Below are 27,732 nucleotides of genomic sequence, written 5' to 3' on the forward strand. Positions count from 1 at the left end.
CTGGGTATTCACTCTCCTGGACCCACGGTACAAGCAAAATCTTTCCACTCTCATCCCTGGAGAGGAAAGGAGTGTGAGAATGCATGAATACCAGCAGGCCCTGGTGCACAAGCTGAAACACTATTTCCCTTCTGACAGCGCTAGCGGCAGAGTGCGTAGTTCTGCGGGACAAGTAGGGAGGGAGAGTAGGTGAGCAGGCAGCTTGTCCAGCACTGGCAAGGGTACGCTTTACAAGGCTTTTGCCAGCTTTATGTCACCCCAGCAAGACACTGTCACCTGTCCCCAGTCTCGGCAGAGTAGGGCTGATCTTTACAGAAAGATGGTGAGGGAGTACGTAGCTGACCATACCATCGTCCTAAATGATCACACAGCTCCCTACAACTACTGGGTTTCAAAGCTGGACATGTGGCACGAACTGGCGCTGTACGTCTTGGAGGTTCTTGCCTGCCCTGCCGCTAACGTGTTGTCCGAGCGGGTTTTCAGTGCAGCTGGTGGCATCATCACCGATAAGCGTACACGCCTGTCGACTGACAGCGCTGACAGGCTGACGCTTATTAAGATGAATAAAGCCTGGATTTCTCATAATTTCCAATCTCCACCAGGTGAAGGAAGCTCAACCTGAATAATTTATGCACTCCTCCTCCTCCTCATTTTCCTCCTTCTCCTCCTCTTTGTACACTAAAGCAGAGGAAACTGGCTATTTTTTGACAGGGCCCACTGGCTCTAGCTATAGTACTTTATGCATTTAATTTTTCTGGAGGGCCACCTACCCGGTCCTCTGTTTTAAACAATTTTTGGGAGTGCCACATACAGGCACTCAATCTATTCCATTTTACTGGAGGGCCACCTACCTGCTCCTCTGGTTTGAAAACTTTTTTGGACTGCCACATACAGGCACTCAATCTATTCAATTTTTCTGGAGGGCCACCTACCTGCTCCTCTGGTTTGAAAACTTTTTTGGACTGCCACATACAGGCACTCAATCTATTCAATTTTTCTGGAGGGCCACCTACCTGCTCCTCTGGTTTGAAAACTTTTTTGGACTGCCACATACAGGCACTCAATCTATTTCATTTTTCTGGAGGGCCACCTACCTGCTCCTCTGGTTTGAAAGCTTTTTTGGACTGCCACATACAGGCACTCAATCTATTTCATTTTTCTGGAGGGCCACCTACCTGCTCCTCTGGTTTGAAAACTTTTTTGGACTGCCACATACAGGCACTATCCAAATTAAATTGTCTCCATAGCAGCCTCCACACGTTGTCTCCATTGCTACCTCCAAAAGTCGTCCATATAGCTGCCTCCATACATCGTCCCCTTATCAAACGAGGTGTGTCAGGCCGAAATTTGGGTTGTTTTCATGGATTCCACATCAAAGTTGTTATTTTTGTCGCCACCCTGCTGTGTTATCCACAAAATATACTGGCAAACTTTTATCATTTACCAATATTATTTCAGCGCTTCTTGCGCATCTGTTTACATTCCCCTCACCCGCCATATCCTAAACTTATAAGAACGCTACTACACTTGATCTTATACAAAAGGTTCTTAGAAGTGCTGTTTGGGGAGTAGCCTAGAGACAGGGGCTTGGATTGGCGAAAGCTCGCCTGGCAGCGGAGCGCCAGCTCCATGCGCATCATGCGCTTCTTGCGCATCTGTTTACATTCCCCTCACCCGCCATATCCCAAACTTATAAGAACGCTACTACACTTAACTTGGTGCAGGCTGGGACCGAGTCTGACCCTGGGGCTGGTCATATACTGCCGACGCAGAGAATTGCGGGGCCTACCTCGGTCCAGGTCTCAAAGGCCTAGTATACCTCCTCCTCCTCCCACCCCTCCTCCACCTCCTCCTCCTCCGAATTACCATCCGTGGCCATGGCGCCATCAGTCGGTAGCTCTAGGCACAGCAGCAGTGCCGTCGCTAAGCGACAGCAGGCGGTGCTCAAACTGCTGAGCCTAGGCGATAAAAGGCACACCGCCCAAGAGCTATTACAGGGCATTCCACATCAAACTTGTTAACTTTGTCGCCACCCTGCTGTGTAATCCTCAAAATATACTGGCAAACTTTTATCATTTACCGATATTATTTCAGCGCTTCTTGCGCATCTATTTACATTCCCCTCACCCGCCATATCCCAAACTTATAAGAACGCTACTACACTTGATCTTATACAAAAGGTTCTTAGAAGTGCTGTTTGGGGAGTAGCCTAGAGACAGGAGCTTGGATTGGCGAAAGCTCACCTGGCAGCGGAGCGCCAGCTCCATGCGCATCATGCGCTTCTTGCGCATCTGTTTACATTCCCCTCACCCGCCATATCCCAAACTTATAAGAACGCTACTACAGTTGATCTTATACAAAAGGTTCTTAGAAGTGCTGTTTGGGGAGTAGCCTAGAGACAGGGGCTTGGATTGGCGAAAGCTCGCCTGGCAGCGGAGCGCCAGCTCCATGCCAAGATCCAACTAACATAGTTTTAACTGCAGCACCTTTAATCTACTACTAGTTCACTGCCTCCATACATGGTCCCCTTATCAAACGAGCTGTGTCAGGCAGAATTTTGGGTTGTTTTCATGGCTTCCATGTTAATTTTGTCGCCACCCTGCTGTGTAATCCACAAAATATACTGGCAAACTTTTATCATGTACCGATATTATTTGAGCGCTTCTTGCTCACCTCCTTTGGTTCCTCTCTGCCACCCATTGGTTTGAAGCCTGAGTCCATTTAGGGTATGTCGCCATGCCACTCTCTAGCCTGCCGCTGCTGCCGCTGCCTCTGCATGCCGTCCCCTATAGTGTCAGGGTCAATTATTGGATGTTTTACATGCTATCTAGCTTCATTCATGGCCATGCTGTTGCCCATAATTTTGGCATAATGGTGCGATTAAGCAGCCTCAGAGGCATCCATGCATGCTGCCCCTGCTGTTTCCTGTCCATTTCCGTGGTGTTTCCATCTTTTTCTGAGGTTCCCAGGTGTTTGGCCAAGCTTCCCTGTGCAGAGCCTTGGTCCCCTTGAAAAATGCTCGAGTCTCCCATTGACTTCAATGGGGCTCGTTATTCGAGACGAGCACTCGAGCATCGGGAAAAGTTCGTCTCGAATAACGAGTACCCGAGCATTTTAGTGCTCGCTCATCTCTACTTGTAACCCTATATCTATATCTAAAATACGTTCAGAGAATATGACACTTATTTTCTTATCCTTAATTAGTAGTAATCTAAAAAAGACAAACACAAACTGACTAAAAGTTAGAAACTTATACAATACAGTTTTTAGAGAGTCATATTTTCAAATTGTTTGATATTGGATCATATTTTAGCAAAATGTTTTTTTTTAATTCAGGCCACACCCATATACCCCAAAGTCCCTTCACCCCCAGGGCTCTTTTGTTATAAATGTTTGACGTTTCTGTTTCGTTAAACTCCTCCCCCATGTGTTTGTGTTTTTATAAAAATTTAAAAAATGTTTCCAAGGTTAAATTATGAGTAAACCCTTAAAGCTAATCCTTTCATTACTGCAGAAATTAATAGTGCATGTGATTATAGTAAACTATGTAATATACTTCATTTATTGAAGCATTTTCTCTGTGCCTTTTTTGGCTCATTCTTTCTCCTGCAGTGAGTAGTGTATCTGAAGTCCTATACCGAACTGAGAGATAAGAGAAGGCGTCTAATGGTTAACACTGCCCATACCTAGATAATAATTCCCTTGATGACTCAGACTATCCAGGGACTATATGTAAAGAGTATAGTCATTAGATACTTCATCAGGTTCCTTTATCTCTCGCTGTCTGATTTACACAAACTGTTTAATACAGGAAGAAAGGAAAGGGAAAAAGAAGGACACTAGAACATTTGTCTTTAATATAGTATACTACAAAGTTTACTTTTATCTCTACAATTCATTTGTAATAAAAAATAATGTTTTACAGCGTAACTAACCTTTCAACAAACTAAAGAAATCATTAGACCAGTGACTTACAGCTCCCCTCCCTTCTCCACAGAGCTCCTATACAATTTTACACCTCACGCTGCTTGCTAGAGGGAATTCACAGAAATTATTGAGAGAGAAAAGCAGATTAGTAGGGAGGGTTGATAAGAGCCAAGGTAAATGGAACAAAGCACTCTGCTCTAATATATTACAAAGTGTCTAGGGGTCATCTATATTATACATTAATTCCAAGTTTGTTAAAAGGTTAGTGACCATTTAATGATATTGTTGAATTATTAAGCTGACCTTGTTATCGTATACAGTTTTTTTGGACTATAAGGCGCACCGGATTATGAGGTGCACCATCAATAAATGCCTGCTAAAATGTCTAGGTTCATATATAAGGCGCACAGGATTATAAGGCGCACCTGATTATAAGGATGAATGACCAGCAGGTGGCAGACCTGTGCACAGTTCAAGGCAGCTGTTGCCTGTAAGTATGGTCCATATATAAGGTGCACTGGATTATAAGGCGCACCTTTTTATTTCTGAGAAAATCTAAGGATTTTTTGAGCGCCTTATAGTCTGAAAAATAGTGTGAATTTTATTTTATTTTTTGTAAAAAGCAATATAAATATCTGTGTGCAATTATATTGAACTTTTCTACAATATATGCCCTTTAAATTAAAAAAAATTATTTCCAAAATACCCAACTGACTATGGTAGTTCCTGAGGAATATATTGCATCTTATAATATATGTAAACCTCATATTTTTGCCCACAACTATATGAAATTCCACATATATACGGTTTATTGCAGTCATACAACAACTCATTATTTTGGGATGGAAAAATTATTCTCAAGACATTTTGTAACACAAATAATTGTAAAACATGTGAATGGTGGGCTGGATTTAGATGTGTACTCATTATGTTAGCGATCCATCAGGGACATCAGGTGAATTAGTTGTTGTGCATCGCTCCACCGGTTCTGAATATCAACCTCAGATGTGAACACTGACAACCATCCCTCGTTCTGAATGTGAATAGTATGTGTTATTACTTATTTAGACTGCTGCACAATAAACATTATAAATACCCCTACCCCTGAGAATGTGGAAAGATGTCTTAAATGATTTCTCCTGGCACCATCCTCTATTTTTCTGAGACAGTTTTTTCTTTCTATTGGAGAGACAGACTTGAATTATCCACGCAAGTTCCATACTTATTAGTAGAAACAACCAGTTGCCAAGTCATAGATTCTTAGTAGTATAATGGGCAATGGTTGAAAAAAGACACAGGTCCATTATGTCCAACCTACAGGAGAAAACAAATGTTTTCCTCCTATAACATGTTATATTTTTTGTTCTCAAGTCCTCTCTTGAACATGTGCAGTGTCGGCTATCACCTCAAACAGCAGAGAGTTTAATTCTCTCTGTTTTTACAGTAAAGAATCCCTGTCTATGGTGATGGTAGAACCCCATCTCCCCTAGGTGCAGAGGATGCCCCTGTCTATGGTGATGGTAGAACCTCCTCTCCTTTAGGTGCAGAGGATTCCCCTGTCTATGGTGATGGTAGAACCGCCTCTCCTCTAGGTGCAGAGGATGCCCCTGTCTATGGTGATGGTAGAACCCCCTCTCCTCTAGGTGCAGAGAATGCCCCGTCTATGGTGATGGTAGAACCGCCTCTCCTCTAGGTGTAGAGGATGCCCCTGTCTATGGTGATGGTAGAACCGCCTCTCCTCTAGGGGTAGAGCCTGCGCCCTGTCTATGGTGATGGTAAAACCACCTCTCCTCCAGGCATAGAGGATGCCCCCTGTCTATGGTGATGGTAGAACCACCTCCCCTCTAGTTGTAGATGATGTCCCCTATTTATAGTGAAGGTAGAACCACCTCTCCTCTAGGCGTAGAGGATGTCCCCTGTCTATGGTAATGGTAGAACCACCTCTCCTCTAGGTGTAGAGGATGCCCCCTGTTTATGATGACAGAAGAACCACCTCTCCTCTAGGTGTAGAGGATGCCCCCTGTCTATGGCAATGGTAGATCCACCTCTCCTCTAGGTGCAGAGGATGCCCCTGTCTATGGTGATGGTAGATCCACCTCTTCTCTAGGTGTAGAGGATGCCCCCTGTCTATTGTGATGGTAGAACCGCCTCTCCTGTAGGTGTAGAGGATGCCCCTGTCTATGGTGATGGTAGATCCACCTCTTCTCTAGGTGTAGAGGATGCCCCCTGTCTATGGTGATGGTAGAACCACCTCTCCTGTAGGTGTAGAGGATGCCCCCTGTCTATGATGATGATACAACCACCTCTCCTCTAGGTGTAGAGGATGCCCCCTGTTTATGATGACGGAAGAACCACCTCTCCTCTAGGTGTAGAGGATGTCCCCTGCCTATGGTGATGGTAGAACTGCCTCTCCTCTGGGTGTAGAGGATGCCCCCTGTCTATGGTGATGGTAGAACCACCTCTCCTCTAGGTGTAGAGGATGTCCCCTGCCTATGGTGATGGTAGAACTGCCTCTCCTCTGGGTGTAGAGGATGCCCCCTGTCATTGTTGATGGTAGAACCTCCTCTCCTCTAGGTGTAGAGGATGCCCCCTTGTCCTGATCACAGGTTTAGGTATAAGAAGATCTTTGCAGAGATCATTGTACTGCCCATTGAGATATTTGTACATTGTTGGTCATTGTTGTACATTGAGGTCTCCCCTTAGCAGTTTTTTAGTAAAATTTAGTAATCTATCATTGTATTCTAATCTCTCCATTCCTTAATAAATTTTATTTCTTTCCTCTGCAAACAGTTCTATTCAACTATTTATACACTGGTGCCCAAAATTTTACACAATATTCTATTTATGGTCTGAAAAGATTGTGCAATAATATGTCCTTATCGTTAGAATCTATTCCTCTCTTGATACATCCCATAATTTTATTTCCTTTATTAGCAGCTGCCTGGCTCTGCTCACTAGAAGTTTACCATCCCCCTATTTAAAAATACCAGACTTACAGATGACTCCTAGTTACAAACAGCCCTCTGGATGTTGGTAATTTACTGTACTACAGTCTTAGGCTACAAGGTAATAGCTGTAATAGCTATTAAAGGTCTCTGCAATTAAGATTTATTGGGGTTACAATTATAAAATATACAGTTCTAACTTACATACATATTCAACTGAAGAACAAACCTTCAGAATCTATCTTGTATGTAACCTGGGGACTGCCTGTATCCCCAAGTCTGTTCTGGTGGAGTTTTATCAAGTAATTTTATCAAGTCATTGATTGAAGTCATCAACCTTGTTACCATTAACATTGAATATTAAAAATAAAATCATAGATTTTTGCATACCACAGTTTTTTAAATAAAATCCATAGCGTAGTTAGTAATATATATAGTATATGAAATATTATTATGAAAAAAATTCTAAAAATACAAATGTTTTTCCAGATTCTCCCCTGAAATTATAACCAAGTCCCCTTTGTACTCCTTATATTGTGAACATTTTAGGAGAGGAGGTCAAAGCTTCATTAGACTTAAAGAACACGTTACCTTCCAACAAACTTTACAGAAATAAGTAGTAGTGAGTGTTTCTATTTACTTTGTGACTTAAGAAAAACTAATTCTAGCAGCTCTTATCTCTTTAGTTTGTATGTGAAGTTTTATTCCCTTCTGAGCCGTAGCCGGTGGGACTCACTGCTCCCTACCTTCTGCATAGACCTTTGAAGTAAGCTTCTGTCTGTCCTTCTAGCAAGATAGAATTCATCAGTTCATTCAGCATAAAGTGAAAAGCAGATTTGAAAGAAGGATGATAACATCCAAAGTAACAGGATAAAAAATAACTCTTCTGTGTTATAGAGCACGTACTGCTGATTTATGCAAAGGTTATTTCATTAGAAGTTTTAAACCTCCTGTCTGTATCCGTCTGTTCTCTGTGTATAGGCTGATACAGTAGGGGAGCAGATTATTAGGACAGTGGAAAAGAGTTTTATTTAATACAATTTGTTACACAAGTGATTTATAAATATTTTTTAGGTAAATTAATTTGACATTCTTCTTGCAGCACTGCGTAATCTGTAGGCACTATATAAATAAAGGATTATTATTATTATTATTATTATTATTAAATGCTTAAATGCATGATTTTAGTCTTAATATATCATGTCAGCAAATCCTAAGAAATATTTATCACTTAGTAACAGGCTGATTCCTTGTGGTATTTTCTGTTCTTTTAAAGTATTTATTTGGATACATTTACTCATTCCTAAAATTCTCTTGAAATTCTCTATTTCTAAATAGTTCTTAAAACCTGGAGATTGGAGTGCTACAACACTAGAATACTATGACTTTCCTTCCATCTTCTTAGGGCCCCTATTTATTTAGTAATGTAGGATCCTATGTCTGTTCTTTTTGTGAATTTTGCAAGATATGACACAAATATTAATCTAAAAAGTTTTGCACTTGAGTATCCTTGGGTCTGAGAAACTCAGTGGGGCTGTTTGTTAATTTGGGTGCAAGGTGGTGCAGGAAGCAAGCTATACTTTTCTTTGGGATGTAGGTTTGTGGCACAAGAGATTGATGATTTGGCCCACAAACTATAAGGTTTGGAACTGTCTCCCCATTCGTGAAGGTAAAATAGAATAGCTTTTAGCTGTTCTATTTGCGCACCAAAAATTGCACCACAAAACCAGTCGGAAAAATAGAAGCGCTGGAAAAGCATCTGACTCAATTTTTTGGCCCAAAAACAGAACAAGTTGAGATTGTTGGAAAACCACCAAAATTGTGGCGGCAACACTTCAAAAATAAGGTGCAACAGGTGCAACAAGGGAAAAAAATTCCGCCAGTTTTCTGCTTGAAAACCCGATGAATAATTGACCCCCAGTCTGTACGTTAGATGTATTTCCTGGACCAAACACTGTGCAAAGAGCAGGACTACAAGCATCGTAGTCATCTGCCTCCGTGCCAAACTGTTTGGTCCCAGAACATGTCTGTGTGTATCAATTCATAATTAAAAAGCTATTAAATACTTATTTTATTAAAATAAACCATTGTCCCCAATAGATAATCTATAGGGTGTGCAAAGGTTTCCATTAGAAGTTCTAAAATCTTAGGTCTGTGACAATAGAGGAGCGATTTCGTTGTTCATAGCTCTCATAAAGGGTTTCCTTAGAAAGAGTTTGAGGGATGGCGAAGGGAACATTGGTGGTGCCCAAGAGCATTTTAACACAATAACCATGAATTTCCTTGATGCACAAATTTTGAATATTTTTCTATTATTTATTCTGTATATCGTACACAGGAAAATGTTCTCCAGTCATCCTACCTGGCTCTATTGTGCTGCAGTACTAACTGATTTATTGTGACATTGAAGTAATTGATGTTTGTACAGGCTCATTGTGTAACATTATTAGTAAGCTGGGACTAAGCTTCCTACATATGCGGCACTAGAAGCAATATGTAATCCACAAGCACAATACTTGACAGTCTTGACAGATACTTGACAGATAAGATTTCTGTCCAACACGATCCTAGGCAAAATTGTGGCAATTACTTACTATGTTATATTATTTGTTAGTACTATAAGTATTAGTTAGTGGTATTACTTATTAATATCTACTATGTTAGTAATATGTATGTGTCCCAAGCAATGGTATTCCTCTCCGATGCTTGTGCACAAGCCGACCACCGCTACACCCCGAGGCCACCTTATACGTGAGATGTTGTATGACCAGGAAGTGATGTCGCTAAAGGGGGAAGGATCACAGAAGGTGGTGGGCAGAGGGGAAGTGAAGGCCTTACATATTGTTATGGTTTCATACTCCGGTTTATTAAATTTTATTAGGGAGAAATTCGGCTAACAAATACCGTATATACTCAAGTATAAGCCGACCCGAGTATAAGCCGAGACCCCTAATTTCAACACAAAAAACTGGGAAAACCTATTGACTCGAGTATAAGCCGAGGGTGGGAAATGCATTGGTTACAGCCTCCCAGTATATAGTCTGCCAGCCCCTGTATCATACAGCCTGCCCAACCCCTGTAGCATGCAGCCTGCCCAGCCCCTGTAGTAGGAAAAAAAATAACACTGTACTCATCTTTCTGATGTCCCCCATAGGTCCTCTTCTGTCTCAGACTGTCTCAGACAGAAGAGGACCTATGGGTGACGTCAGAAAGGTGAGTTTTGTCTTTGTTTTTAGTTGACTCGAGTATAAGCCGAGTTAGGGTTTTTGAGCACAAATTTTGTGCTGAAAAACTAGGCTTATACTCGAGTATATAAGGTAAATCTAGTTTACAGCTGCCCAAGATTTATCACAATGATTAATGCAAGATGTTACATCTGTTGGGTTTTAAAGGAAATCTACCATTTGATTTCATGTATTATGAACCAAACATACCTTGAGAATGCTGTAGCTACACTGATGCAGAAACTTATCTTGTTTAATCCCTGAGTTGAGTGGTTTTGTTGAAAAAAAAATTATGACATTCAGGACCTTGGGAAAGCCGGATTGCATGCTTCTTGCAGTACATAAACACATTACAGGGGCTGCCTGCACTGTTCCAGACAGGACAAATCAATCTGAGCTGGATGACTTATACACAGCACCTGGGGGATGGTATAGCGATTGATTACCTCTGCCTGTCAGTGATTACATCATTCTCCTGAGCAGCGTAAGAAGAGAAGCGCTGAGCCAGGCAGAGGCTCTTGATTTGTATAATTGATTTTTTAGTAAATTAGTATTTTTTAAGTATAATTAGTTTTTTTTAGTAAAACCACTCAGCTCAGGGATTAAACAAGATATGATTCTGCTTCTGTGTAGCTACAACATTCTCAAGATATGTTTGCTTCATAATGCACAAAAGCAGATGGTAGATTTCCAATAAAAGTTTACAGTAACATTTTAGAAAGTGAAGTCAAACTTATCCAAGTTCTCTATATGCACCTTTCCATTGGTCAATATGCGAATAGAGATGAGCGCTCCTGAAGTTTCCGTTCGGGTTCATGATTAGGGTGCATCCCGCAGACCCAGACATATTGCCGAATTGGTGACCGGGCAGCCAATCCGGCAAATTAACACCCCTAGCACCTAGCCATGGATATGAATGGCCAGGAGTGTCCCCATGGCTAATCATAGTCAATGCTAGTAGCTAGCCACCAATCTGGAAATATGTCCAGGTCACTTGGGGTGCTCCCAAACCCCCAACTCGAACAGAAACTTTGGGTCCTCTCATTTCTAGTTGCGGACTAAAGTCTTAGGCTAAGTTTATACCAGTCCTAGGAATTATTATAGGAATTATAGGAATACTTCTATGATCTGAGGCATTCTTACTTTACAGAATTCTTTTACAAGCCGTGCCTAAAACGTTTGCACCATCCCTTAGTTAAACAGCTTATTATGTTTCAAATGTGGAAGGAGAAAGAACTTGTCTGGGGTTTATGATTTATTACTTGTTACAAAAAGAAAATGACTAAATCCTAACCTACTAAAATTATCTGCCTCTTCCATCAAGTCTAGTTCCCCAGACACGCTGTTCCTAATAGCTCCACTACCTTCCGCTCTGACATGTCTCGTTTTTTTCCATGTCTTCATCCTCCAGGATTTGTGACACGCTTGTTAGGATGATAGAGGGGTCCTACCATCAGCTTTTATTCATAGTTTCTGGAACATTATCCACACCCCTCCACTTGTCAGTATTTGTACAAATTGGCTGAACTCTATAGAATCTGCTTTAAAGATTCTGTAATAAAGACCATAAAAGTTGGAATGTACCTGACTGCAAATGTGATTAATATCATAAGAATGTTTTATAATATAATATACCAAGTAAATAGAAATGAAATGTATAACACAGTAAGCAACAATTATATAGGTGGAAGTTTACCTACTCTATTAAACTATAGTGTTACATTTATCGAGGGGAAGGAAGTGACTCCATTAAGTTACAGAATCATAGGGCATAATTGGTTAATAAAAATGAAAAGGTTTCTATACACGATTGTTAACTTCAAACTATCAAAATCCATCATGATAAACCAAGGGCACTTACTCATATCGTGACTGTGGTAGTTTAATATCTTTGTTTTCCATGACTGATTCCTTCTAAAATTCAACTTTGACAATTATGCTAATGAGCTATATATGGGTCTAAAGTATCTGTACTGTGTCAAAGTGCACTGCCCCCCTCCCGCTGTAGGCTGAGATTACAGGAAGTGTCCGAGAGCAGGGGGTAGGGTGAGACTGAGAAGTGCTACTGCAGTGTGACAGCTAGTGAATCCTTTTACCCTTTTTACCCCACTAATATACCAGCCCTTTAATGTAGGAAATGAAATTTCCTCTTCAACATTCCCACTATTATGTTAAAACTTGACCATTTAACAATAAAGAAAGTCAAACACCCTGATCTTGGGGTCTAGAGTGGTTAGAGCTAAGGTTTTGGTTTCACTGTAAAGTGAGAATTTCATCTTTAAAATGCCATCAGGCTCTCTGAACAAAATAAATAGACATACAGGAAGTTAAAGACAAAGCTGGCAATGTGAGCTGCAGATATAAATGAATTGCTTCATCTTTAACTTCTAGTTTCTGTAGTGAATATTCAGAGGCAAAAAGCATCTCTTTGCAGCTCATTTGCATGTGATGGGTTATTTTTTTAGGGTAAATGAGCGAGATTGGACATAAAAGATGGAATTCTAGAAAACACATTCATACCCTATCTGACTGGGGTGGTAGTGCAAACACTGGGGACAGTATTCATTCAGTTGGAAGCAGTCCAGCTCTATTCAGTGTGTGATTTTTGTTTTAGGTTTTGTATGTTTTTGTCATTATAGATATCAATAATGCTGCCGATGACCATTTCTAATTACTTTTTATAAGAGTGAATGTCCCCCTCTGTCTGTCTCCTTGGCATTATGAATGAGACTATCAATGGCCACTACGATAAAATCTTCTTCAGGTTCAACCTATACTACACCTGGAAAGTGTTGGTGATGTCATGGAAGGACAAGGAGCCTCCCTCATTAAAACGCTGGATAATTCTCATTAACAGTGCCATTCCTCACCAGTGGTGTAACTTGAAGTTGACAGGCCCCAGTGCAAAGTCTGTGCCAGGCCCCTGACTATAATCTATTGTATATAATACTAGTCTTATGGGCCCCCTAAGCCTCTTGGGCCCAGTTGCAACCACCCCCTCAATTTACGCCCCTGTTCCTCACTACCGTTCCCTGTATGTTAACAGGAAGTGCCCCCAGAAGTTTGAGCTCATCTGGTCCCGATGGTGTAAAAATCCCCATACTGCACCAGACCCACCAGGTCTTTGTTTAGTACCGTAACGAAGGAGAATAAGTGTATTGATCTGTGTGTGTGAGTGTCTGATTGCCTAGTGTTGAGGTTACTTATTGTTTTAACAAGTGGACTGGCTACAATTTCTCACTTCTTTCTTGATGCTTATAGAATATACTATGTGTAATGTATGGGAAATGTAATACCCTGACTGTTACTTCCTGATGACAATTGCTACTCCTGCAATGTGGTGATGAATGAGCAATAGCCAGTAATCTTCTTATTCAATTTTGTTTATTGTACTTTTACAAAAATTTCAAAAACCTTCCAAAAAAATGTTTAAAAAACATTCCAAGTGAATTCCATAGCACAGGTGCAGGTGTTTCCAGATGGTCCCTTTTGCAATTTAAGGCCGGCTTGGAGACTTTGGAAACTGACCCATATATTGGCCCGATCCCATGGACGGCAGACATTGCACAGGACATCAGTCCTTGAATCATACAGAAATAAGATGCAAGGATCATTTCTTGTCTGCTGGTCATTCTGCAGCATCGGTACTTTGAGAACTGTTGCAGTGCTGGTTCTGTAGTTGTGTAGACAGGGAGTCCCTGCATCATATTTCTGTATATTGCATATATCTTTATGATGCAAGGAATCCTGTGTGTAGTCTGTGGGTTCTGCCCAACATTTAGGTCCATTTTCTTGGATCACCATTTGTATGTCACCTTAAATTCCTGTCCTGAAGCAAAGTGATGCTATTTGCATTTTTTAATATCTTTTTTCTTTCTTTTAGTTTTGTAGTTGTACATGGATCAGTCCTATGTAATTGTTGCATTAGCTACAACTGAAATAACCTAATAATTGCTGGCGAGGTTGTAGCACAAGTCCTTCATATTGTATTAGATGCTATTATTGGGTATAATTGTGCTTGGTGTTAAGATCTTAATTTGTCAGTAAGTGTAAACTACATTCAGAAGGTCCCTGAGGACACTAGAGCAAAGTTACAGCATGATTTCATATGACATTGCAGGCAGGATTTTCCCCCTGGTATTTACTGATTGGAATTTCAAGAGTTGTCCCTAAAGAGTTAAAATTGCAAGTTGTTCTGCTGTTCTGTGGATGACGCTTCTTTTACTGCATGAAATACAAAAATACTCAAAACTTATGGAAAACAAATGTCATTGTTGACTTTTACCACTTCAAAAATCCCTTTGTCACTCATCCTTCAGGGCTGTCAGGGTGAAAAGTTAACAGGAGGCTTATGAGGCGGATGTGCTATAGGACAAGATTTATCAGTCAGGTTTAAGCAGTTGTTGTAATTGGCCATTTTCTTCAGATTTTTATAGAAAAAGGGGAATGATATTCATGGTATATGTGGGGGTCACCCTAAAAGTGAGATAGAATGGGAAAAGGTTGGAGAACCCTAACTCTCTGGTGTCCACATGTTAAAAAAAGTTTATATTTTTTAGCTTTATTTACTCATCTATGTTTTGGCCGTCTCTTTGCACCATAAAGGAAGGTCTAATTTTTGCAATGTAAAAAGAAAAAAAAATCTGCTTTCAAATTCGTAGCAGAACAAGAGAGAAACTAATTGGAGATCTATGAATGGGGTTGTCCAGTTTCCACCAATAAATGTTATTGTTTGTATAAGTAATTTTCCAATACACTTTACATATCTGTTTCCTAGATCTCTGCTTGCTGTCATTTAAAAGGAAGCTTCATTGTTTACTTCCTATCGATAAAGAAACGGTCACTGGTCACGTGATGTCACACAGGTGCACGGCTCGTTGTGACAAACAACTCTGGTTGCTTGCAGTGAACCTGTGTGACATCATTTCCACAGGAAGTAAACAGTGAAGCTCCCTGTTGGATGACAGCAAGCAGAGATCTAGAAAACTGTGAGGAATTGACACACAAAGTATATTGGAAAATTGTATAATTTTTCCATCATACAACCAATAACGTTAATTTGCCGAAATGGGAATACACCTTTAAATATTCAAAAAAATGTACATTAATATTAAATTATGTTGTTTATTAAATATAAAACTATTCATTATAAAACAATAACATTTACTTGCAGAGACTAATCAAGCCCTTTAATTAATCTACAATGAGCCTTTATCATTTTGGAAGCAGAAAAAACAGGCAAAAATTTGATCCTGTTTAAAAAAATTGGGACTTTTTGGGAGTGCTGCTTACTCTTGAGTGATATATATATATATATATATATATATATATATATATATATATATATATATATATACTATATAAGTACAGGCATTCCCCGGGTTACGTACAAGATAGATTCCCCAGATTTGTTCTTAAGTTGAATTTGTATGTAAGTGGGAACTGTATATTTTATAATTGTAGATCAAGAGAGAAACTTTTTTGCCCCGGTGACAATTGGAATTTCTAATTTTTTTTGCTGTAATGGGAACAAGGATTATCAATAAAACTTCATAGCAATTCATTAAACAACATGTGGAAAAGCCCTTTAAATTTGATTCATAAGAATTGTGGCTCAATTAACCCTGAAAACTATTTTTCGTAAATGTTGTGCTTCCCTAGACTGATTCCCTAAAAATATATGTGATGTAAAGGAGTCTCTAATGATAAAAAGTTGGCCTAAATCTATCACACAGCATGTGCTGCTATAAGTAATTTGGTGCCTCTCCTAGAGTCTTGGTCTTGTTTTTAAGTATCTACAGCACCTGTAAGTGAATATTTTCTATAATCTCGCAGTTTTAGAAGGCTTTCTATTGGTTATTCTATTTTTTAACTGAGTTGGATACATCATAGTACGAAGGGGGGAGGTATATGAACACTAAATGGGGTGTCACCATGCTTGGAAGCCCCTTCATCAGCCACAATGGGGGTCTGCTAAGGTTGGCTTGTGACAGACCCATCCCAGGCATGTATTACTGTACTTTATAACATGAGAGTTGGAGGAAACTTTGTGATGAGGTGCGAATGGCTTTGACTGCAGCACCTAAAAGTCAAAATTAAAGAATAAAAGAAAATACTTCTTCCGTTTTCCATGTTGCTGCACATGGCAGTATCATTGGGCTATATACTTGGTGATCAATGGCGCCATCCAGCTCCCCATTGTCTCTTACCATCCTAGTATCTGACAATGTAGTGTGATTGTACTTACCATAAGTCCTCCTACTGTGTGATAAGTGACACAGCTGGCTCTCTGTAAGAGTTGGGTGACCTGACAGTGTTACCCGCCAGCTGTGGCCTGTGTTGCTAAGCAACAACCCAAATTTATTCAGGTCGCTGCTTAGTAAACAAAACATATTAAAAAAAATATTCGTTACAAAGACCGAAAGTCTATGTAAAAAGATTAACCTGTACATTGAGCAGGTCATGGGAAACATGACATTGTAATTGTAAAATTATATCTGAAGGCTGATTGGTTGACAAGGCTTCCTTTGATTTAGGATGGGCACATTAAAATAGCACCATAAATAATAGGCATCAAGAAGCAAATGACTCCATACAGGTAATCAAGCCGATTGTTGACTATTGCCCATCAGCAGTACACGGCAGGATTTTGGTTGTTATCTTCAGGTTTTATTCATTATGGTGTCTAAAGACAATGGGGGTTATTTATCATGATATGATAGGCGTGCCCAGCATCTGGCGCAGCTAAATATTATTTATGAGCCCGATTCATCCAGCCACTCCCACCCAAGACAACCACGCCCCTCGCTCAGCGCCTTCCTGGTGTGGAGGTGGCGGACAGGGGAAATTAATCGCTAGAGCTAACAATAAAAAAGCAATTATTTTAGGATTCTGGTCACTGATGTGACTCAGAGGCCCTGAAAATACCAGCCAATAACAATAATGGGACTCATTTACTTACCCGGTCCAGTTGCGATCCCGCGGCGCATTGTCCGGCGAGGATACGGGTCTATCGAGATATCGAAGGTTGTGCGCCCGATATCCAGCAGGTGTCGCTGCTGTGCCGAGGTCCGCCGGAGTTCACCTTCTTCTTCCTGGTGCATGTGAGTGCGTGATCTTGCAACACAAAGCATGTTTTAAATTCCACGTTTTTTCCGAATCCGTAGGGTTGTCCGACGGCCAAGCCCCCGATTTATGTAGTGTGAAAGAAGAAGCCGATGTGCCAAAATCCGATCGCGTGCGCCTAGTCCCAAATATTTGGGAAACACGACGAAACTGCGGCGTTCAGACCCTTAGTAAGTGAGCCTCAATGTCTCACCTAATCATACCATATAACTTCCAATAAAAGATACAGACGGCCTTGAGCGGAACATTGCAACTGTGATCTGTTCATAACCTGTACATAGCACATATTATGGTGAAGGCTTATGCTCGGAATTAAAGGGAACCTGTCACCAGGATTTAACCCAATAAATGACTTGTCCTTCAGGTAGGGGATGAAATGTCTTTTCTAGAATTCCATCTATTATGTGAAATCAAGAACGATTACCAATAAAAAAAAAAAATCTCCTCCAAAGTCAGGCAAATATGACTGAGATCACATAAGTTGAGTCAAGTTTAGTGATTACAGGGGGGTGGTCATGCAGAAGCCCCTATTTCCTGTTGTATTTTTTTGTACAGGAGGTTTTAATTTTTGTAAATTTATGAAAACATTATAAAACCTATAGAAATTTGGTATCCCATTGATTGTACCAACCCAAAGAATAAAGGAGACATGAAAGCCATAAAATCCAAGCCCAGAAGAAAACAGCACAAATGCATTTTTTTTTCATCAGTTTTACTGCATTTGGATTTTTTTCCCGCTTCCCAGTACACGGCATGGAATTTTAAATGCTGTTACTATGAAGTGCAATTTTGGACACATCAAACAAGCTGTCACATAGCTTTCTACAAGGAAAAATAAATAAGTTATAGATTTTTGAAAGTGGGGTGTAAAAAATGAAAATGAAAAAAATAAAAAGGGCCTTGGCATTAAGGGTTAAACTGTCTGTATCTCTGGTTCTGTAGCTCACAGAACCACAGTCCTGATGTGATAAGAAATATTCTTATATTTAAAATGACAAGTCCTATAGATATGATAGACCTTATATAACAGGAGATATGGGCATCTAAAGTGAAACTACTGTTACTACCTCTACCGCTGAGAGAAGAGTCATATTTGCCAGACTCTGGAGGACATTTTGTATAGGTAAATGGGTGAGATTTCACATAATAGAGGGGTAAAACTTGGTGACAGGTTCTCTTTAAGCATTTGTAAAGTAAAATTGAAGAAAAAAAACTCTTTCTGTGTGTGCCTTGTTCCCAACCAACATAGCGCAATAACAAATAACCTTCTAGATGTATTCAGGATAATTGTGCAACCTTGTGCAAGAGAACTGTGGAATAGGTGAGAATATGTTCTAGAATAACTTCCTGACAAAGATGGAAGTTCCTTGGCTATAATCATGTGTATGTTTCCATATATATTTGATATGTGTATCAATTTATTATTAACCATTATTCTCACAGCTGGTTAGTGACCCCCCCCCCCCCAGCATCAACCAGTACCAGGGTTCTGTACTACCTGTAGGTATGAACCCTGACACAACTACAGTTCATGCGGGGGCACTGTAGAGCGTTATCACCACTGCCAAAACTCTAAGATAGCCAATGCGTTGATCATCTAATGAAACAAAAGTGTCATTTATTGAATAAATGTAACAGAAACAACGCGTTTCGGGTTATAAAACCTCAGATGAAACAACAACCCAGATATTTCTCCAACAGGGAAGCACATCCATCTATAAACTGTAGTGATCCAAATATTATTCAGAGCATACGTAAATACAAAAATATTTTTATATATATAAATTCAAAATACATAAGGCATGGGTACTTCACCAATATTTGGCTATAGCCTGCCGTAGTCTATATGTAAGACCACACTTAGAGCTCCATGGTGTTCACTGAGACACCGAACTCCCGGTGTGTCCTGTGACGTTTCAGAGGTGGCTCTTCCTCCCTCAGACATGTCTATATATGAAAAGAATTTTGTATTTACATGTGGTCTGAGTAATATTTGGGTCACTACAGTTTGAAGAAGGATGTGCTTCCCTGTCGGAGGAATATCTGGGTTGTCTAGAATCCTTCCCTCACGTGGGATGAGAAACCGCTGGGTCTAGTTGTAGATACAACCTCAGTGACCTCTGTTGCTATGCCTAAATTTGTTATCAGCAATGATAATTTTCTTGCATGACAGCCCTTAGACCAATAATGTCTTATATCAAATTAGTTCATCTGTTTTAAAGTGTTTGTTTGTATTTCTTCTACTTATCCGATTATCTGAACCATGAAAATGAACAATTTTATTAATGAACTGTTTGTATTGGCCATCCAGAAGGTATTTACTTATGTAAACTTCTTGCTATAATATGACTTTAATACCCTGTTTCTCCTAAAATAAGACATCCCCTGAAAATAAGACCTACTACAATTTTGTTCAGGCTTATAAATATAAGGCCTCCCCTGAAAATAAGACCTAGTGGCTGCCATTGCAGCAGCTTCCCCCGCACTATATATTAGTATTAGAAATCTTTTAGATACCACAAGAGATTGTTACATGGAGAAGAATTCATGGAAGTAAATCACTGGTTGTATGCTGCAAATGTGATACCAGCAGCTACCAGGATAAGAAGGGTCATTTATGGAAAGTGCTTTTACTAAACCTGAGAGATTGGGGCCAAAGATTCTTATAGAAATGGAGTCACAAGAAATACAGCAGGAAATTCAGAGTTTGGAGAGGCATAAGGATTTTGGAGAAGTAGATTTTTTTGTTCAATGATAAATGTAAATTCTTGTTCATGGAAAAATAAGACATCCCCTGAAAATAAGACCTAGTGCCTCTTTAGGAGCAAAAATTAATATAAGACACTGTCTTATTTTCAGGAAACAGGGTAGTTTTACAGCGTGCAAGTGCACTTTTACAAATCTGCTGCGTGACCTTTGCTTTCTTCTTTCCAGGATTTTGCCTGGTTGGCCAAATAGGGTCATTCATACCCTGATTCAGTTTACCGTTGCTGGCAGTAGGACTCGCTGGCTTCTAGAAGATGGAGGGGGCCATGAAAGCATTACTGCATGCAACCCCCTCCATGATAGTGACCTGCGGATCTCTTTGGAGTGGCATATGGATGCCATACAATGGTAATGATTGAACGACCTCCTTCAGAAGGCAGCAGGTCAGGCAGAAAACGGGAAACTCTATCAGGGTTTTTTTATAATATTTGTGACCCTGTTAGGTTTTTTTTAACTTACCCTATTAAAGTTTTCTATAAGTGGCCAACCCCTTACATCAAAAATCAACAATCCATAACATTTTGTTAAGAAACGAGTAAATAGTGCCCAAATGTGAAGGTAAATATTTTTCAATACTGAGCAATTCCCTTTAAGACATATACAATTTTATAGATTAGTTGTAAATTAGTCATGGATTTATGAATAATATCTTTATGAATATATTAAGTGATCTCTAGTTTTCCTTATTGTACAATGTGAAAAAAGCATAGTATTTACCGTAATATGAAGAATAAATGTAGCTGATAGTTTATACATAATGGTGACCTGCTGCCGCTTTATCTGTACATAACAATCTATCTGGAATTGTTTGCTATGTTGAAGGTGCATCTTGTAGTCTCTGCTGAGGTTAAGAGGAGGGGGAGGGGGGTTGGCAATGTACTTGTACATAAAGTTTGTGAACAATTGATCCATTAGAAGGAAAGTTGAGTGGAGGCTGTAAAAGAATCATTATATAGAAAAGTTTCCCAATGACAACGTGATGGATGAAACATAAGTACTTTTTGACTTTTTGTATGAGAGTAGAATATAGAATTGTAGTGGAATATGATCGGAGCTTTTATAGCTGTAAGGTCTATAACTCTCAGACAATTTACAGGGTTACTGAGAGCATTGTCATCCGCTCTGCTGCTGACCTCAAACTGAGATCCATGAAATGAGTTCAACTGACTGGATGAAAGGGAGAAGAATGAGGAGTGTTTGTCTCTTACTTTGGATGTCTTTCTGCTGTTCAATTTGTTACTTGAACAGATTGAATTACATGTGATGGAAAGGTTTGGGAAACAGTAAAACTGGCATCGGATAAACTGTCAGAGACAATAAAAGTGTTTTTGTCAACATAATTTACCATTTTTTGATTGAAGAGGATAGAACAGGCAGTTATTGTTTCAGGCAGGATATCTACCGTATTTTTCGGACTATAAGGCGCACAAAAAATCCTTAGATTTTTCTCCTAAATCAAAAGTGCGCCTTATAGTCCAGTGCGCCTTATATATGAACCATACTTACCGACAACAGCTGCCTAGAACTGTGCACAGGACTGCCACCTGCTGGTCATTCATCCTTATAATCAGGTGCGCCTTATAAGCCGGTGCGCCTTATATATGAAGCTAGACGTTTTAGCAGACATTTATTGATGGTGCGCCTGGTGAGGAGTTCAACCGAAGTGCATTGTTCCGACGATATTGCACTCTGGCACGATTCACTAAGATTGTGCGCTTAATATCCTGCATGTGTCGCTTCCCTGCTCAGGTCCGCTAGAGTTCACCTTCTTCTTCCAGGTGTATGTAAGTGCACGTCTTGCGACACAATTTTAAAGTTAAATCCCGCACTCAGTCAGAATCTGTCGGATTGTCTGATGGCCGCCCCCCCCCCCCAATCCCCTTCTAAATACCTTTCCCAGCCCCATCGTGCGCCAGTGTTTGATAATGACCCTTTGGCCCAAATATATTGAGAGTGTCCGGTCTCTTTATATACTTGTCGGATGGCCATTTGGGTTTGTCAAAAAAATAACCTGCATCGGGAATGGGCGTAAACTATAGACTCCCCACCCCCAGCAGGTCCGGCTTAGTTCACCCTACACGCCTCTCCATGGCCACTTATAATGGGGGAAATAGTCCTAATTCCTGGCCGTATGCAGTATAACACTCCAAAGGACATCACTCTGTTTGCTCTGTACAGCAGCGTAGCTCTTCCTGCACTGCTAGCATCTCTACTGCTAATGTAATGGAGCGTCCAGTGCAGATGTGAATCCTAAAAGCAATCATTGAAGTTATTACAGTTATTAAAATTGAAACTCAATTACTAAGGGAAATGAACATAATTGCTCTTGGGTGGTCACCTCGCCAAGTGTCTCCATACATTCCGGAACATAATATCAGAAAACTCGTTGCCTAGGATAAAAACTCGCATCCTTATGAGAGCACTTATGAAAATTCAATTTGTACCTATTGCAATTGAAATATAAAAATCTGAGTAGAAAACACAGTGAAAATATAAAATGTCACATAGCAGTAAATGACATTTCACTTTGCATTAAATTACTGACTGCACTTTTTTTTTAAATCTAATTGAGAACATGAACTGTAAGAGTCAGACATTTTTGGAGATTTATGAACTTGAATGAAATAGTACAAAATGATCAGCATCCTCAAGGCAAGATATACTTTTTTACACTTTCCTGTAACACTTTCCTGTTAAAATCTGTTCCTTGTTTATGTGCGGTGCTCTGCTGTTGTTGTGGGGGTCAACAGTACCAAGTAGTGTAAAAATTGGGAAATCCCTATCAGTGCTCCTGCAGGATCATCAGTATGAGTTGTCTAGTACCATACCCAGGTATATGCTCTGCAGAGGGTCACTTAAATGATTATGTCAGTAGCGTCTCTCAGCTGGGAATGTGTATCCACATGGTCCTATAAGAGTGTGGGCGTTTCACCAATCACAGCATATATTATTCCTTGAAACATATACAGGTACCTGTTAGACAAGTCATCTTGCCCTTTGATATACCGTATACTGTGCTTTTGCTGTGATTCTGTACTTTTTCTTGTACTTTTGACAATTCTACTGCCCTACAATTTTGTACTTCACTGCATTCTTGAATTTTACTTGGTTTGCCTGAATTTGCTATTTGTTTGTCTTGTCTCTCTAATTAGTTTTTCTTACTGCCCTGTGCACATACCCAGGATAGGGACCGCCAACCAGTTGCCGCTTCCAGTTTTGAACAAGGCCAGAAAGTAAGCAGGGGCAGAGATTGGGGAAAAAGTAGAGCTCACACTCCTTCCCTGTCTTGACAATCTCTATTAACAATAAAGTTGGCTGTGTCCGTTTTTGGGTGATTGATTTAATACTAAATTCAGGAAAAGGTAGTTTCAGGAAGAGTTTTTGTTTTATTATCAGTATCCCATCCCATTCATTCATTTGTTCCTTCATCTAACTACCAATTCCAATTTCATTCAAACCACTTATCTTTGGGTTCCTGATTCCATGCACTCATTACTGGTTGCCTCATATTTCTTGGTTTTTCTTTTTAAATGTTCTGTTGTTACATAATTAGCTCCCATGGTAATTCCTGAGTATAACAGAATATCAGAGGAAACTCAGGAAAGAGAATTGCTTTTTAGAAAGTGCCAGCCAAAATTTCTACATTAGTGATGTCTGAGTACAATATTTTTAAAGGGATTATTTCAAAAACTTTGTGTGGCTGGGAGGGGGTCATGTAAACCTGTACATACGCCTGCAGTCCCTCTCGTTGTCCCACGCCACTATCTCTCCGGTCCGTGCCCTTATTTGTTTACTGGAGCAGGGAAACTGTGCTGAGTTCAGCTTCCGGCCGGCCAAAGTAGCCAGCCACGTCTACCCGCCCCATTCCCAGGGCTGTATCAGATATGGGGGGCGGGTGAGTGGGGCTGGCCACCGTGGCCAGCCAGAAGAGGACCTGAGAGACTCTATCTTAAGTATTTGGACTTATCTTTATTTTGGTCCTAATAGTCTACAATCTGGAAAACATTGTGGTGTAAGATAGGTTGACAACCTAAAGTAGTCACCTAAAGTGATTGTACATCTAGGAAGTAGTTATGATATGCCATCAACTCTAGTTTGGCCAGGGTCTGTGGGACCTTCAATTATAGAGTTTTCTACCCATACAGCCCAAGTCTTGGGACTGCTTCGGAACCTGTACACTTTTGTGCTGCCATTCTCCCAACCAGTGAAAGTTTAGGATGCTGGTGGACAGCTCTGGTGTGGGCCTTTAAACATTAAAATTGGTGAGGTTATTTTAATGTGTTTTTTGAAACCACGTTTAGCCATGTAAAAAAAATTCCAGCAGACTTATCATTAGTTAACGCAGTTAACCTTTCCAGATGAGGTCACACGGTGTACATTGTAATTGCTTTGCAGTTTTTCTTACCCATTAATGACTTACAAAATATGCAGCTAATATATACTGTGCTACAATTAAATCATGAATCCTGCAATTGCCATGACAAAATGTTCCAGTAAATACAGATCAGCCATTAACCGGGAAAGCCGGCCCGCTAAACAAAACACAGCCATTCATTAGGACATTAGGCCTAACAAGCTATGGTGCGTAATATAAGGGGGGGATAACAGTGTTGCTTTAGGCAACATAGAATTCATTTACAGAGGTCATGGCTATTTCCTGCTCTTTTTTTTTTTAAATGCCTTTATGTCCTATGTCTGGGTGCAAGTGTACAATTGGTATGCAATTCCTATGCTAAATACTCAAGGAAAGTAAACATCAATGTAAAGTTGTTGTCTTGGTTAGAAAACATGTAGTGGAGCTTTGATATAAACCTTTATTTCTGAAGGAACTGGCACAACCATGCATTACACAAGGGCCTCATGCACACAAATTGAATGGGGACCGTGATCCGGATGCAAAGTTTGGTGTGGTGAGAATACGCCGTCTCATCGCACTGTGACCAAGCACTGAAAAATATAGGCCCTTTACCATCACGGCCGCTCGACTTTCAATGTACAGGAAAGGGGTGAGGAGTGCACACCCCTCCTCTATCCTTTCCCCGGATGGATGCTCGCCCGGGTTACGGCAAGCGTCCTTTCATGTGCATGAGCCTTAAGCCTGATGATTGTCATCCCCCCACAGACTTATTCCTTCTCTTATTGATTTATTCCTTCTCACTAGTAGAATGGCCACCATGCAAAATGCTCAGCTTTTACCGATGTACATCTCTACTTCTCCAACCCCCATGTCACATTCCCATCCCTATTTTTCCCCATTAAAGGACATCTACCACCAGGATGAAGGATTGTAAACCAAGCACACTGACATATTGGTGTATGCCCCCTCTGGCAGTATCTGATCTTCTTTAAATTATGCAAATGAGCCTTGGGGCTCCAGGATCCAGTAACACCTATGGAGCCGGGAGACCCTCAGGCTCATTTTCATAAAGTTAAAAGCCTATTTTTGTAGAAACCAGTGAATAAGAAGCTAAAAAAAGAGCAGATCCTGCAAAAGAGGGACATACCATTATGTCAGTGTGCTTGGTTTATAATACTTCATCCTGGTGGTAGAGATGGAAAGGTCCTGTCATGGCTTGGCTGTATGCTCTGTATGTAAAGCTCTTAAATTGACTACATTGATGTGTCTCCTGTACCTATCTCAGACTATCCTTAGTTGCATTCTTAAGTCTATTTCTCCCTTGTGACTACCCTGTTTATAATGTGTGTCTAGTCCTCAAGTCCTTCCCAGATTGCATATAGTACCTTGGTTATGTGTACGAGTGAGCAGGGCCTGCCATTGCTATTAAATTGTGACTGATGCCGTGACGATTTTCAATTTTTTTCGTAACATCAGTTGCAAACTGTGGGTTCATCTTGAGACCTTACAATGTCCCCTAATTCTCACTACTTTGCCTTGTCAGTCTCCGGATGGTTGCATATGCCAGAACATTTTTGAATTCCCACCTCAAGAACGTTGACTACAGGCAGCAAAATGGGTGGGAGCAGTCATTTGCAACAAAGCATGGCATGATTCTTAAAAACAGTGGCCACATTTACTAAAGGCTTTGCACCAGTTTTCTTTTATATCAATTCTGTTTTTATTGATTTTTGGAACAGTGAAACAATGGTGATGATACAGCATACAATGGTACATTAGGTCAGTTAGCAAGAGGGCTCAATATACATGGAGATTAAAGCCAGATTATGTCAATGGGTTGTTACACATTCAAATGCCTATAGCCATAGTTACCCTCTGGTGCTATACCCAAGCAAATCAGTGGTAAGGATAGCTGCATGTTAGTCCAACAGATGGAGCAGATTCTAGATCCCGTGATTCTAGAATCCAGTAATTCTAGATCTCGTGATTAGAGAGTAAGACCACCATAAGTAAGTATAAGTACCCAGATCTTGCCCACACCTCCAACATTGCCGAGTGGTGAATAAAGCCTCTGGAGTTTTATACCAGTGTGCCAATAACTTGTAGTGGTTCTTGTAGTTGTAACCTTACACATCTGGAGAATCCATAGGAGTGTCAAAAAAAACCCAGTTGTATTGTAAATCTGTCAGGGTGAGGCCCATCTCTTTCTCCCATGCTGAAATATATAAAAGGTAAACCTGTGCCTTCCTTGCCAACAGAAGATCATGTATGTGAGAAACCTTGGTTACCTTGTGGGTAAGCCCCTACCACCCTTCTGCTTTTCAACTCTTCTTCTGGCATATTGTCTGCTATTTTGAAGAAATCCCCCAGCCCATGTCTCCATTTCCATTTCTTCAGGGTGTGTTTTCCGCGCTACAGGTAAGATGAAAATAGTTTCCTAATTCCTGCAAAGAATTTCCTGGGTATCGAAATAGGGAGCATCAAAAGGGTGTATAGGATTTTGGGCATCATGTAGGATTTTAACACATTTTTTCTTCCCGTCCAGAAATATTGGGTAAGTTATAGTCTTTTAGCATTTGTTGTACCGTAGCCAGTGGTGGCAGGAAATGTAATTTATACAGGGTGCCGGGGTCTCTTGAGAGTTTGACTCACAATTATGTAATGGAGTCTTTTTGCCAAAGGAAAGGAGAGACTAAGGCTTTGCGCCAGTTTTCTGATGGACTTTGCAGGTTGTTTTAGGTGTAAATGGCTTGCACAGGTATTTATGAAGTGTCTGCAGCACAATTGTGTCGCACACGACCGTTTTGTGGCACAGCTTCTGGCCTCCATGGGACACAAATAAGAAGTGTAACGGCATGTATTTAACACGTAAAGTCTGTTGCACACCCTATGTTAAAGTTGCACCAGAAAAAAGTTGGTGAACTCTGTCGGACAAGAGCAGGGAAGCGACAGATTCATAATTTCTGGGGCACGTTCTTAATGAATCTGGCGCACCCAGCATTTTACACAGGCAGAGCATTTTTAGTGATGTTTGCACTAGAAAATGTGCCCCAGTGTCTCTTCACAACTGATGCACGGGTGTGTGAAGTTGAGCGGAGAACCCTCTTACTAAAAAAAAATATCCTGATCTATAACTACAGGATGGTGCAGAAGGGGAATTCTATAGCTCGCCTCATACAGTAGATAGTTTAGATTCACCCCTACCCGCAATGGGTACCAACACTGATTGTGGGTATTAGCAGTGTGTACAGGTACCCAAACTAATCTTTTAATCCCGGTTAACCAAAAACGCTTACCAAGCTGGGTCTGCTCATCACTGTCTACAACGATTGTAGTTCAGCCACTGCACTACAGTCAGAACTGTCTTCTTATCTGTTCTGTCTGCAAT

At 40.4% G+C, this 27,732-nt stretch overlaps 1 protein-coding gene and 1 long non-coding RNA gene across 7 annotated transcripts in view; one reads left to right on the top strand and one right to left on the bottom strand.

Moving 5' to 3' along the window:
* Positions 1-27,732, top strand: part of RAP1GAP2 (RAP1 GTPase activating protein 2) — a 517,296-nt gene that overhangs the window by 310,918 nt on the left and 178,646 nt on the right. The gene's annotated exons all lie outside the window — the stretch shown is intronic.
* On the bottom strand, positions 26,509-27,719 carry LOC140116734 (uncharacterized). The gene is made up of 3 exons (XR_011852943.1): positions 27,641-27,719; positions 26,633-26,756; positions 26,509-26,559 (listed from the first exon to the last, which is right to left on the bottom strand). It is a non-coding gene; the product is annotated as an uncharacterized lncRNA (long non-coding RNA).

Source organism: Engystomops pustulosus, chromosome 2 (assembly GCF_040894005.1).
Source record: "Engystomops pustulosus chromosome 2, aEngPut4.maternal, whole genome shotgun sequence".
NCBI classification, from domain to species: domain Eukaryota; kingdom Metazoa; phylum Chordata; class Amphibia; order Anura; family Leptodactylidae; genus Engystomops; species Engystomops pustulosus.